The sequence below is a fragment of the Fukomys damarensis genome, unplaced genomic scaffold (genome assembly GCF_012274545.1).
Source record: "Fukomys damarensis isolate Sample0158 unplaced genomic scaffold, DMR_v1.0_HiC HiC_scaffold_24, whole genome shotgun sequence".
NCBI lineage: Eukaryota > Metazoa > Chordata > Mammalia > Rodentia > Bathyergidae > Fukomys > Fukomys damarensis.
Genome location: NW_022900936.1, coordinates 25838380 through 25853359, shown reverse-complemented (window position 1 = coordinate 25853359; position 14980 = coordinate 25838380). Strand labels below are relative to the sequence as shown.

The window sequence follows — 14980 nt, the reverse complement described above, 5'->3', positions numbered from 1 at the left end:
GATACTGGCATAGGAAAAGATTTTTATGAACAAATCCTCAGTAGCATAGAAACTAGCACAAAGAATCAACAACTGGGATCTCATCTTTTTAAAAAGCTTCTGCACTGCAGGAGAAATCACCAACAGAGCTAAGAGACAACTTACAATGTGGGAAAACATTTTTACCAGCTGTTCCTCAAAGTTCTATTAACTAGAATATATAAAGAAATTTTAAAAAATCAGACCCCTCAAATATAAAGATCCGATTCAAAAATGGGCATCCAAAATGAACAGACATTTCTCAGACAAAGAAGTAAAAGCAGCAAATAAATATGTGAAAAAATGTTCCACATCACTGGTCATTTGAGAGATGCAGATGAAAATAACACTGAGATTCCACCTCACCCCACAAAGAATGGCTGCTATCAAGAAATCAAACAATAATAGATTTTGGTGGAGGTGTGGGGAGAAAGGAACCCTTCTCCATTGCTGGTGGGACTGCAGACTGGTGCAATCACTGTGAAATCAATATGGAGATACCTCAAAGAATTAGGATTAGAGGTCCCATTTGACCCAGCTATTCCCCTGCTGGGTTATCTTCCCAAAAGAATTAAAAGAATCATACAAGATTGATAAATGCACACCCATGTTTACAGCGGCACAGTTTGTAATAGCTAAAACTTGGAAACAGCCCAATTGCCCATCAACTGGAGACTGGATAAATATGAATTTTTGTTTATTTTTTTATAAAATGGAGTACTACTCAGTCATACAGAATGAGAAACAAGAGACATTTATAGCCAAGTGGATGCACAGTAAAGCCATACTCTTAAGTGAAATTAATAGGACACATATGTGTAAATACCAAACAGTTTCTCTGGTATGAAAAACTAAAAGTGTAAATAAGAATCAAAATGTGTAATTGATATTGTGTAACAGGAAGAAAAGGTCTAAAAGAATAGGGGAATTGGAGGGGTAGGGGAAAGGAAAAAGGGAAAAGAAAAAATACAAGAAAAGGAAAACATGGAAGCAATGTCTTTGTAAACAGGGAAGGTTGGAGTAGGAGAAGGGAGGGCTAGGGAATGGAAAAAAATAAGAACCAAGATAAGTCATGTAAAGGTACAAGATCCCAATGATGAATGTAACTATAATGTATACCTAAAATGCACCAATAAGCTTAATAACAGTAAAAAAACTGGCGTGCTCATAACGGCATGATTCATAATGGCCAAAAGTTGTAAACTCCCTATGCATCCATAAACACATGAGTGAACAAAATATAAATCCATACAATAGAAAAGTATTTAGCTGTAAAAGGGATGAAGTGTTACATGCTACAATAACAGAGAGAGATGAACCTTATGCTGAGTGAAAATGCCAGTCGCTAAAACCTATGTATTGTATGATTCCATTTCTGTAGAATGTTCAGAATACACAAGTTAATAGAGATACAAAGATCAGTGGTTGGAGAGAAGGAAGGACCAGAATGGAGAGTGACAACTGATACAGGGTTCCTTTTTAGGGTCATGAAACTTAAAAATTACATGGTATCAATTGCACACCTATGTAAAAATCAAAATCAAAATTAATCAAGTGAAAATGTGAAATGTATAAATTTTATGGATGGGAATAATATCTGGATAAACTTGTAAAAATTATTTGTATTTATTAAAACATCAAAAGTAATTTTAGAGTAAAAACCTGGAGGTTTAATTTTATTTGTTTTAAGACTGTCTCATATTTATCTCAACAATTTACTGGTAATCAGCTAAATAAGAGAACTTAGGGGATCAAGAGATGGAGGGAAACAAGGTAGAGGGGATAATAAAAAGAATTAAAATGTATTATGTACATGTACCAATTCCTCACAAGGAATGTAAACCTGCACTACCAGTATGTACTAATAAGAAAGTAACTATATTTTTACATACAATTTACAAACAGAAAATAACATTCAAAACACTTAACAAAACACACTTAAGCAATAAAAGTGACTTGTAAATGCTGCACATTCTATATAGAGAAAATACTTTGAAATACAGAACCTAACCAATCTAAACAAATGGAATGACATACCATATTGATGAGAGAAAAACTTAAAGTGATATTTCTAATTAAATTGAACAAATGCATTTAATGCAAATCCAATTAAAATTTTAAAAGCTTTATGTTATTCTACACCTCAATGGAGCAGCAAAAGCCCATCACAGAGACACCATCCAACCAGAAAAGTAATATCATAAAGGACCTACCCTAACAGATATCAAGACTTACTATAAAAATGTGCGTATATCTGAAATGGAGGCAGAAAAACTGACTGCTGAAGAAGACCGTTACACAAAGGGAAACCTTACACATTTCTAAAAAGCTACACTGCAGATCTCTAAGGAAAAAAAAGAGTCGTCCAATAACACTAAAACAATTTGTGATCCATTGGAGAGAAAAAGAAATTGGATCCTTCCTTACATATAAAAAACAAATTCCAGAGGGGTTAAAGTTCTAAATAGAAATGCAAGTTTTTAACATTTTAAGTAAATAAGAAAATATCTTTAAGACCTCTATAAGGGAAGGTTTTCTTAAGACACAGAAGAAAAGGCTAATAAATTCAACATTGCAAAAATTCTATTCAGAAATTTTACAGAAAAAAATACAATCGCAAACTGTAGTACAAAACTCACAGCCAAAAAGTCTGGTATCTAGAATATATGTGTGTTTGTCCTATACATTTTATTTGAAAATGTGAAGAGGATAACCCCAATCAGCGGTGTCAGAGCTCAAGCAGGATGAGATAGATCCATGGTGAAATGAAAGAAATGGTGTTTACAGGAAGGTACAGCCCAAGCTTTTATACTGCAGCGTACTCTTCTGTATGTTATTATTTTAAAATTATAAAACAAATTTTATATTCAGATGTACAGTACTAGATACACAGTTTTAAGCAGATAACGGACATAACACATACAATAATCACTTCATGATAGAATATATTAGTAGTGAAAATCACATGGAAAGATGTTCAACCTTAGAAACAATAACAGAAAAGCAAATTAAGTCCAAAACGGTATGATTTTTGAATTCACTAAGTTGGAAAAAGTTAAAAATCCAGACAATTCCAAGATTTGAGGATATGGCTAAATGGGAGCTTCTGACACATTGCTAGTGGAAGATACAACAGTCTAAAGATCCCAGAAAACACTCTAGTGTATCTCATACAACTGAACATTCTCTACATTCTTACTCTTGAATGTACATCCTAGAGTCCTGCACATGGGCACAAGAATATACATAAAAGAATGTTAAAAACAGCCATGCTTGTAATAGCTATACATATAATGTAGAGAAACTGATATAGGTACATGCACACATGTACACAATAAAACCTCGGACTGCGAACTTGTTCTGTGAGTGTTCCACAAGACAGATGAGCAAAGATTTCTAATAAATTTTACCTTGATCAATTTACTAGTAGTTCTTGATGCTGAATGTCACAAGATCACAAATGAGCCAATAGTTCTTCCTCCTCTCTCTCTCTCTCTTTCTCCACCCCCCATTTCCTACACCTCTCTTTCCTTCTCCTCCCTTCTGCCTCCAGGATTAGAGAAGATCAGATGATCATCTCCCAACAGCAAGAGGTTGTAGAAGAGATCTCATCTGCAGAAGAGGAGGAGGTGAGAAAGGTGAAGCAATCCCTCACTTCAAACGAGATTAGGAAGATACATAAAATGTGGGAAACCACAAAATTATGTAGGAAAGCACAGCGGAATAAGGCTGTGCAGCACAAGCAATGAATCTGCCCAAGGACAATGCAATGTCCTATTTCCACAAGATCCTCAAAAGGAGGCAAAAGTAAGTGACACTGGATAGGTTCCTTGTTATAGGTGCAAGAAAAGACAAAGATTCCACTGAGCCAACAGCAGTGATTCCTTCATAAAAGTTATCCTACACAATAACCCTCCTCTCTTATTTCCTTCACATCAGTGAGGAAAGTCCTCAAAGTTAAGTGCAGGATAATTTGTTTTTTTGTTGTATTTATATTTTCATTCTTATTTTGTAATATGTTACAGTACTGTCATCAATTTTATGTAAATACTTTAGAATTGTAGAATGAATCACCTAAGTTTCCATTATTTCTTATGGAGAAGTTGATTTTGATATATGAGTACTTTCGATCACAAGAAAGTTTCTGGAATGAATTATGCTCTAAAACCAAGGTTTAACTGTACAGTCTATTATTTATAAGTACATAATATATATTAAGACAACAGTATAGACATACCAAAAACAGTAGTCTTACAAAGAAAGTAAGTAATGCAAAAGTGGAAGAAAGTAGTGAGGGCTTCGGGAGAGGAGCAGGTGCAAAGACAGAGATACAATCTCACAGAAACAATATGGACAGTACTTTCGCAGTTCTGATTCCTTTAGGTGGCAGATTCCTGAAAGACTAATTTAATGTTCTGCCTCATAATTCAAAATTGGTTGAACATTCTTAACTTCAAAATTTGAAATATAAAATGCTCTAAAATCTGAAACTTTTTGAGCACTGACATGATTCCAGAGCATTTCTAATTCTGCATTTTTAGATTTGGGATGCTCAGTCTATAAGGTCTATGCAAATATTCCAAACTCCAAAAATCTTTCAAATGTGAAACAAGTATAATCCAACCATTTTGAATAAAGGATTATCAAATATAATTCTAGTTGCACTGAGTGTTCCATAATAAAAAATAATCACCTACTTTGTGACAAATCATACTTTGACAAGAATATTTTGGGTTTTTTTTTTTTTGTTTTTTTTTTTTTGAGACAGGGTCTCACTATGTAGTTGAAACTGACATGGAACTCACTATGTAGCCAAGGCTGGTCTCGAACTCACAGTGATCCTCCTGCCTCAGCCTTCCGAGTACTGGGATTACAGGTGTGCGCCACCATGCCCAGTGGCAAGAATCTTGCTTGGGAAAGCATCTCAAAAATTTTTATTCAAGAATACATGCTAATTGCTAGACAACAGATTTTCCTTATTCCCTTTTTTGAAAAATCAAAACAAAATATATAAAGAAGTACAGGTTCTTTCTCAAGAACCTGAAAACAAACATGCAGATAAAAATGTATAGCTTGTCCAATCAAAGAATGAAGCTAATTCATTATCTGCCATCACTTTGGTCTCAAAACTAATATAAATATTTACTAAACTACTGAACATTTCAGAACAGTCCTATGGTAGATAGTTATTTTGCAAAAATTACTTATCATGAAAAATTCAGGTAAACTGAAGCAATTTTAATTAACAGAAATTTTTTTCAATAAATTTAGCTTCCTGTGATGCATTACATCAAACTAAAATGAAGGTAGATTCATTCACTTCATGGACATCAGGTATTTTTCCCCTTTTTAATGATGCTTGCCCAGGAACATATCGTATGGCAATAAAACAAGATACTTCATATTTTCTCACAGGAATAATGATAAAAATAATGCGGCAGTTCTTAATTAAGAACTGAAAACAAACATATATCCAACGCTGATGCAGTCCAACAGTAGAGATTAAAATAATTTAAATAGGAAAATCAGGCTGCAAACCATGATATACTTAACAAAATGCCCATCCAAAGAAGAAAGAGGAGAGCTAAAGGTAAAGAGAAAGGAGGGGAGGCCCAAAAACCAAATAAGCTCAGGAGATGATGAATTAAAGTTAAAATGATAATTAGGTTCCCTCTGAGTACAGACATGAGAACACAGTCAGGGGACACTGTCATTCAGCTGAGATGGCCCTCTCCATCCTCGGAGATAAAGCTAGGAGGTAGGATGAGTCAGTGATGGTTTGAGTCAAAGTGCTAACTTTGAGTCAAGGGAGTGTGATTTTTAATTCAAATCAAACGACTAGTTAGTAACAAGGCCAAAATTACAACCATTTAAAACTAGAACAGTTCAAATTTTTACTACAACAGCCTCGTTACCATACCACTATGTTTTCTCAGGTCTTGTAAATCTGAAAATTCTTTTAAATTTGTAAAGTCCTCATGCCATCAAATAATTTACTCTGAACATGATAGAACCATTACCATCAGGTAAATTTAACTCTATACTTAACATAATATCTAAAATATATATGGTAAGTATAATTTAACCAGCTGTCATTTTTGAAAAATTATTTGGATGAATTTTGGCTCTGAGGAAAAAAAATACTTAAAGCCACTGAAAAAAGTAGAGATTTCCTCTAAAAAATCTTAACATATTCTCTAACAGTAAACAAAGGGAATATTATTTTGTTGGCAAAACTTTAACACAGTCATTGAATCAACTTTTCTGAAGACTTTAGTCCAGGGAGGATATATGATCATCTTAAGGTTGACAATATATTGATTTCGGGTACAATCTTTTCCTCCTCCTACTCTTCTTTTGCCTCTTCCTCAGGGTGCTATATATACATGAAGGACAGCAGATCCATTAATTAAGGTTGGATTAAAAATGTAAAGCCACAGATGGTCAAAAGGTATGTGATGTAATAAACTGTTTTTTAAAAATATAAAATAGCCTTTGATTATTTAGAGATTGAGAATATGGTTCCTGTAAATAATGATCCATATGAAAAGCTGAAAAATTGAAACTAACACATCTGCAATACTTTATGTCAATGTAAAACAACTGTATAAATGCTACTCAGACAAAAAATTTTTAATTCCCAAATTCTAGTGTTACTAATTACATCAAATAATAAATTTAGTACATTCGCCTTTCAATGCCTAGTGACCCATTTTTGGAATCACCATAGTGGGACATAATGACATGTGCTCTCTTCCAATTCTTGTTCCCCTAATTCTTCCAGGTAACATAAATGAATTCCATGTAAAAATTTTTTTAAAATCAAGTTTTGGCATACACGGATTAAAATTTACTATATACTATGTATCAGGATGCTAAATGCTAACACTTCTATAATTCTCAAAAGAACCTTAAAAAATTATTCCTATTTTATCAATTAGAAAATGGATAAGGTGGTTCACCCAAAATAAACTCTCAGAAAGTAAGTGAGAGAGTTAGGATCTACACCAAGATCACCTAGTCTTGGTCAAAACCATCACAACACAATACCTCCCGTCCTTATCCACTTCAATCCATGTAGTGTAAAATTGCTTTGACTCAAAGTATGCTAACCTAAGACTTTAAGCAGCCTCAAATATATTGCTTTACTCTAATGAGGTCTCTCAACATAAAACATAAGATTTAAAACTAGTGGGTTATCTCCAGTTGCTATGATTAGCTTTTATAAAACAGATCCAAGTATGATAGAGCTAAGTTAAATATTATCTCAGTTACTACCAACTAAAAAGACATCTAACTTTATAGACAAGGCTCACAGATGTTAAGTAACTTGGAAGTAAGAGGTAAATGATCTGGGATTCAGACTCATGCCAACTTGTTTCTGTAATGCATTCCGCAAATACTGCCCGGTAAAGCCTCCACCGTGTCACAATGGCCTTGGTCAGGCAGTCTCCTCCTTGTTTCATAAAAAATGGACAGTCTGTTTATAATTCATTGGTCAAATACACACTCTGTGTTATGCTAAAGTCACAAATATAATTATAAATCTTTGCCAAACGCACTAGACTTTCTGAATAGGAATATATTCCTAGGGTAGTGTAGTCTCTGGTAATTTCTACTGACAAATTCAGCAAACACATTGCTTCTGTTACCACCAAGATATAAACACACGGGATTTTTCTCACTGGAATAAAGCCTGCTGAAACTATTTTTGCAGGAAAATTTCCAGGTCTTTTTAAATATCAAAAAAACTGAGGAAATGTCAATACTTTAAAATAATTCTTAACCCAGTAAAAACTGGCACAGGGCCTTTTATTTTCTTGCACTCAGCAAATCTACAAACCTATAAAAATTCAGAGTAGTTAAGGGCATGCGTTTTGAAGTAGTTCCATTTACGGTGAGTCACTTCCAAACTCAGTCTTTACACTGAAAAAAATTTTTAACCTGGATATGTTGGCAAAAATTGCTTTTAAATCCTATGACTGTCATGTGACGGAAGAAAAATCAAGTCTATGTGACATTATATAGTTTTCTCCAAAAACTATTTACCATGGGAGAAAGAAAATGAATATTCTTATTGACTCTGAGGTACCATTTTGCTTTATGGTGCAAACAAACTCAGAAACTATAGCTCCTAATCCTATACTGGTCTAGATCTTTGTAAAACTAAAATAAAAGCAAATAAACATAGTAAGTAAATCAGTATGGCAACAGGAGAGTTGAAGGGAGCAGAGAATTGGATCAACAGGTGGCAGGTATTAACTGTTTTAACTTGAAAGAAATTCAAAAGTATAGAGTAGGTTCTGTGAAAATTCTTAGAAGTTAAAAGAAATAAAGGAAAACGTGTGGAAGAAAAGGTTCTAATTCAGAAGATGTGCTATTGAACCAAACAATAATTATCCTAAAACTTATTTTCTTTCAAAAAACAATGTACTTTATGTTATTTCCTTATATATGCAGCATAATGTGCAATGTAAAATGATCTTATTTTACAGATCTGAAAACTGAAGCACAGGTTAAATGATTTGCTAATAGTCCCTGTGGACAGCCATGGCTCAAATATAAATCTTAGGACGCTAAGGCGAGCATTTTCAATGTTACTGTTATACAGTGGGTGTGACAGTAACTGTTCCCAGTGTCTATACAAAGTATGTAAAAGAGAAACACAATGAACCCTCCCTATCTGTGAGTTCTGCATGTACGGATCTAACTAAGCTCATATCAAAAGTTGTTGTCATCGGTGAGCCTGCTCCCAGAACAAGGATCGGGAGCTCCAAATGGGAGGGTAAGGTGAGGAAGCAACAGGCAGACTCTGGGAGGTTTCTGGAACACTTCTGCTTTATTCAGGAAATGCACAGGCTTATGTAGGGATGGGAGGAACATTTAACGTTTGGCGATTATCTTATTAGCCAGACATGGCGGAGTGATTTTTCTTGGGGAAGCGAAGGAGTCATGGACTAGGGGCGGAGATGTAGACTGTTGGACCCAGCATCTACGCACTTAAGCGAGTTAGCTCAGCCTTAGCAAGGTCTCCGACTTAGCTCAGGAGACAGGAGTGCAGCACACCTGGCACAGCCAGGCTTGAATTTCTCCCACAAAAAATATTTGGGATAAATATGTGTCCCTTGAACATATAAAGACTTTTCTCTTTTGTCATTAGAGTATTCCCTAAATAATACAGTTTAACAGCTACTTACATAGCATTTTGGTATAAGGTATCATAAGTAATTTCGAGATATAAAGGAGAATTAATAAGTTACATGGGAATATTATGCCATTTTATATAAGGGCTGTGAGCAACTGTAGATTTCCATAGGAAGGTCCTAGACCCAATAATGAGGGTTGATTCAATAGTCTTTACTTATCTGGAGTTTTGCTTCCATGGATTCAGTTAAATGGAAAATTTTAAAACATAAACAAAAGGTTTTTTTGTTTCTTTGTTTTGGTACTGGGGATCCAACACAGGACCTTGCACTTGCGAGGCAGTCAGCAGCACCACTGAGCCAAATCCCTGGCCCAATGACCTAGGTTTTGATTGCACACCAAGCATATTGAAATCTTATTCCATCTCGTTCTATTCTGCCTAGGATGTGAATCACTCCTTTGTGCAGTGTATCAATACTGTATATGCTCCCTTCCCATTAGTGAATGGTGGTCCTCTCAGTTAGCAGATCCATTGTCAAAGTACCAAAGTGCTTGTGCTCAAATAATGCTTTGTTTACTTAATAATGGCCCCAAGGTACAAGAGTTGTGATTCTAGCAATTTGGATACACTAAGGACATCATAAAGTGTTTATTTTAAGTGAAAACTCCTCTACTTAGTAAGATAAGAAAAAAAAATCATGCTGAGGTTGCTAAGATGGACACTTAGAAAAAAAATCTATCTATGAAATTTTAAAGACAAAAAATTTGTCAAGTTTACTGTTGCCTCTTAAACTTAAAAGTTTAGATATATAAGGCATTACATTTATATCTGTTTAGGCAAAAGGATATGATATCTATAGAGACCAGTACTATATGCAGCTTCAGGAATACAGCGAGGGTCTCAGCATGCATTCCTGATGGGGGAGCTGTCTACTATGTTCATTTCATACAGTTTTGGCATAAAAAGAAAGCATGATGACCTCTATTGCACATTAAAGTGAGATGAAGAGGTCACACTATTCAAAGGCTTAAAATCTAAGAAAACAGCATTCTGTGGTCATTAGATTAACTTTAAATCATGTATAATATCCCAACAAATGCTGTAAGAATGCTTTTTACCATTAACAAAAACTCATGGGTATACTTAGATAAAATAATTGGAACCACTGTCCACTTCTGCAAAAAATTCACTGATCTCACAAGTTATCGTGTTTGACTGTGTGAAGTTATATTTCAGTAAAAAGATTTTTTAAAAATAATTTTAAAAGACCTATACATTATTATATACTTTCAAAAGAATTACTTAAAATCAATTGCCATTCTGAATATATGAGGATGTTTCTACTTAATTCAACTACTTTCTTTTTAATAACAGTAACCACACTCTTCAAACATACTCTTAATTTTGAGATTATATGATGAATTTTCATTAAAGGATAACTCATAGTGACCTTTTTATAATGAGGCCTGAAAGTTATATCTTTGAACATTTAATTGTAACAGTTAATTCTTATCTTCAATTTAAAGATAACTGAATTCCACAAAATGTAGCTTTAATAATTTCTTTTATAAAGCATATATAGTAAAAATTAAATTTAACTTATATTTCGGCTTCCTTTACAAGTTCTTTTATGATTCTAATTTGTTTATTTAAATTCCTTATTTCCTATCACTTTTCCTGCAACTAAAAAGAGGAAAAAGAAAATGCTGCTTTGCCAATAGTGAATAGTCTTGAACATATAGAATTTCCATTTTAAAAGTTCAATTCAATATGCTGCAAAAAAATTATATTCATCCAATTCTGGAAATTCATACTGCTTGATAAGTGTTTAAGAAAATTATAAAATTGATTTGTATGTTATTTTTATGAATGTTCCATTAATAAACTATGTATTCAAAAAGAATTTTGGCTATCCACTATAACCCTAACAAATACATTATTTTATTAATGTATTTACGTATCCTTTCATCTGTTCCTATTTCAAGTAAGATAGCAGGCAAAAATTTTTAAAAAGGAAAAAAAAAAGACACAAAAAGGGTATAAAGTTTTACATTAAAAAAGAAACTCTGTATACAAACCAAAGAAATTTTTTTCAACCCCAATTTTGGCCTAATTGGCTGGGATATCTACAACAGGTCTTTGGGGGTATGCTACAGAGTTCAATGTTTGCATACTTCAAAGTTCATATATTGAAATTTAATCCCCAATGTTAGCATATATAAAGGTGGGCCTTTATGGATTAGGTCATGAGTACAGTGTCCTCATAAATAGGATCAAAGTCCTATAAAAGAGGGCCCAAGAACTCCCTGACCCCTTCCGCTATTTAAGATTGAAGTCAGAAATGACTACCTCTGAGCAAGAAAGCCCTCACCAAAACTGAATCTATTGCCTCATGTTCTTAAACTTCCCAGGATTCAGACATGTGAGAAATAAATTTCTGTTGTTTACAAACCACCCAATCTATGGTATTTTGTTATAGCTGCCCACACAGGCTAACACAAGGTACACATTCAAAAGCACACAGTATGTAAATCTATCAACTAATGTTTTTTATAGCATCTTTCTAGTAATGTCACATTTTACAAGGTCTACAAGCAAGTCAGTTATAAGGCTACACCAGTCTAAGCATGGTGATAATACAGAGAGAACTCAGAAGATGAATGTTCAGTCAGAACTAGGTGTCCTGGTTAAGTATGTCCATGGATCTCAATGATGGACTAACAGAAACACAGGTAGCAGCTGATCTCTGCATTAGAAGTTAGAGCTTTTATGGAAACAATTTTAAGTATGTCTGAATGTTTCATGTAATTGATATTGCCTTAAATAAATGAAAACATTAAATGTCTCATTCTCAAGTTAAGGTATTCTTTAATATTGTCTTAGACTTTTCAAAATATAAAATGTAAATATCTTACATGATTAGAAAATATAAAACTAGTTTATCAAGCCAAATTTTTTACCTGCTTACACAAATTTCAAATTTATCAAGACTAAAATATGTTTACCTTTTCTGTGACAAATGTCAAGCTAGTTTATCAGTACCTGAAAGTTAAAGAAAAATTACTAGCACAATATAAAAGTCTTACTTTCCTATCACTGGTATGGCTTGACTACATTTTTTAAAAAATGGAGCAATGAGACAAAATATAATACCTTCTAGATGTTTTTCTCCCAAACGATAAAATAATGAGTCCTGAGAATAAAGTTCTGAAATAGCTCACAATCCAAATACTCCCTGAAAATTAAGAGAAATATATGTTACTTCAAGTATATAACAAAAAACTGCACAATATGTTTAAGCAGAATTCTCAAGTACTAAGTTATCTCAGAAAACAATAAAAAAGATGTATTTCAAGGTAAAAAGTATTCCCATACATGCTTTCCTTGAACATAGCTGTTGGCCACATCTGATAAAACAACTGGTATTTCAGAATTATTTACAAAGATATAACAATACATATTTATCATTATACTAACATAAAGACTGTCACCTATTCTCAAGGATATGAGAAGTTAATGTCAAAGATGAAGAGGAATTTCCATCAAGGATTCTAAGAGAAAGAATATTAGAATTATTTGAAGTTGTTGCAAAGTATGAAATACCTCATTTTCCCCTCTGACAAACAGGAACAGAAAACATTAAACTAAGAATGAGATCCATCCTAGATATATAGATACTGACAAGTGGGAAAGTCTACACTTAAAAAGGAAAAATGTTTTGGTAAGCCTGAGACATAGCCTACACTTTGATACTGCAATGGCTGAAGAAACTTTATAATGATCAATAGGCCAACAAACAGAAAAGCTACCTGGTGACGGGGAAAGACTCAAATTTCCTGATTCCATTATACCAGCATTCCATTTATATCAGCCACTGCACGTATATCTGGTTTAGTGAGCTCGAACCCTCAATTCCTAAGCCATAAAACTATGATCAATTCTTAAAGATTATACCTTTGATGAAAATAAACCCGTAAACCTGAATTATAACCTCCCAAATTAAAGTCACTATTTTTGATTACCACTTAATTTTACCGGGACCTTCAGTCTCCTTAAAATAATATACAGGTACCAAATTCCTTAAGCCTGGTGGTTTCCCAACATCCTAGCTAAGCAGATTCTTCAACCACAATGGTTCTACATCACTTTCTGTATATCCTGCTTATTGTTAGTCTCGCCTCGCGTCCTTCTCTGAATCTCCTAATATGCACCATGATGCAAAGAATATGGCTGATGCTCAGTAACTGCTAAATTCAACTTATGCAACACATTTAAGTAAAAATAATACCGTAAGACAAAAGATGAGTTCTATGAACCAAGTGCAGCGAAAAATACTTGTCTCTCACTTACTGCTACACATCCACACTCACTCACAACTCCCTCTCAGTTTTTCTTGAGGAAGACTCCTAGTACCTATGGGAGTGCTCAACCCCACAGACAACTGGCCCTTGGCAGATCTCCCTTCTGCTCAGGTGAGTTGGGCCTCAAGTCCCTCTGTCTGAGGTTCTGCTCCAACTGGGATGGTAAGTGGACACAAACAGGAACTCTCTAAATACAGACGTGGGTAACGCCAGAGCAATTGTCTATTAAACACATGTATGAATCAAAGACAACGTGAATCATAACTAAGAGCAGAATTTCCCCAAGACCTTTAAAATGGACAGAAGCCATCTCCTTAAAATAGTTTATAACTGGAGAGAAGACAAAACAAAATAAACAAGAAGACAAAAACAACACAAAACAAACAAAAAACCCTGAAGAGACCTCCAACTGATTGAGGGGGGAAAAGCATTATCATTTCCGATTAGGACACTACTTTTTCAGCAGCTAAATAAAAACATTACCAAATCATTTTATGTAATAAAACTTAACCTTATTTTGACCTTCCTCATAAAGCAAACAAACCTCTCTGTCCAATAAGGTTCCATCTGAACTATGTAAGATGATAAGCAATACCTTAATTGCATTCATTTACATGACTTTGAAACTATTCTGGGCTGAAGTCACTGACTGCAAGGTCACAGAATACAAAAAAAGTAGAATGTAAGCAATTTACTGAGGAGAAATGATCCACTTAAAACTGTGGAAGCACCTTCTCTACCCCCCATCAAGAGATTCCAAAATGCCTAATGCAATCAACAGGTGCAGACAGCTCTATTTCAAATACATCACACGCATACATATCCACACATTAAATTTATAAATATATTTAAGTAAGTTCATCACACACAATAAAATCAATCTGCCTAAATAGATTAAAAAATAATTCTATATCCTAATAGCACTTAAAACTAAAACACAAAATAAGGTTACTATTTCTTCATTGTTTAATAAAAATTTGTAAACACTGAAGTCAGGCTACAAAGCTATTGTTTTAGGAAAACAATTACAAACAGGATATTTTAAACAAATTAAGAGTTTCTGCTTTTATTTTTATAACTTAGGCATAGTTCAACTAACTTGCTTAGAGGAGCATGCTTGCAATTTCTTAATTGCAATAGTACCTAATTAGTAAAAGGAAATACAATATAGTAACAGAAATTTCCATAGATTATGGGTACAGTGTATATTCCTCTAAACTTTCCTCAGAATATATTAAGGAACACAAGAACAAGTTAACCACAGAAAATAGTTAACCCTTAGTTTAGTCAGTAAATGCAATTTTATACCAACTACACTTTACGTAAGTTTTTAATGAAGAAAGAAGTAAGTCCAAGTTCAGGTTCAAGCACAATTCAATCTCAGGTGATTATAGTAAATTCCACCACAAAGCAAGTATCCGTGTTTATTGTCTAAACTTTTTTTTTTTTTTTTTTT

General features: G+C 33.7%; 1 long non-coding RNA gene across 1 annotated transcript in view; it reads right to left on the bottom strand.

Annotated features, from left to right (window-relative positions):
- The window catches only part of LOC104877257, a 38063-nt gene that overhangs the window by 6600 nt on the left and 16483 nt on the right, over positions 1–14980 (bottom strand). The window contains exon 2 of the long non-coding RNA XR_784550.2: positions 12317–12398. This is a non-coding gene — a long non-coding RNA (uncharacterized LOC104877257). The remainder of the gene's footprint in view (positions 1–12316; positions 12399–14980) is intronic.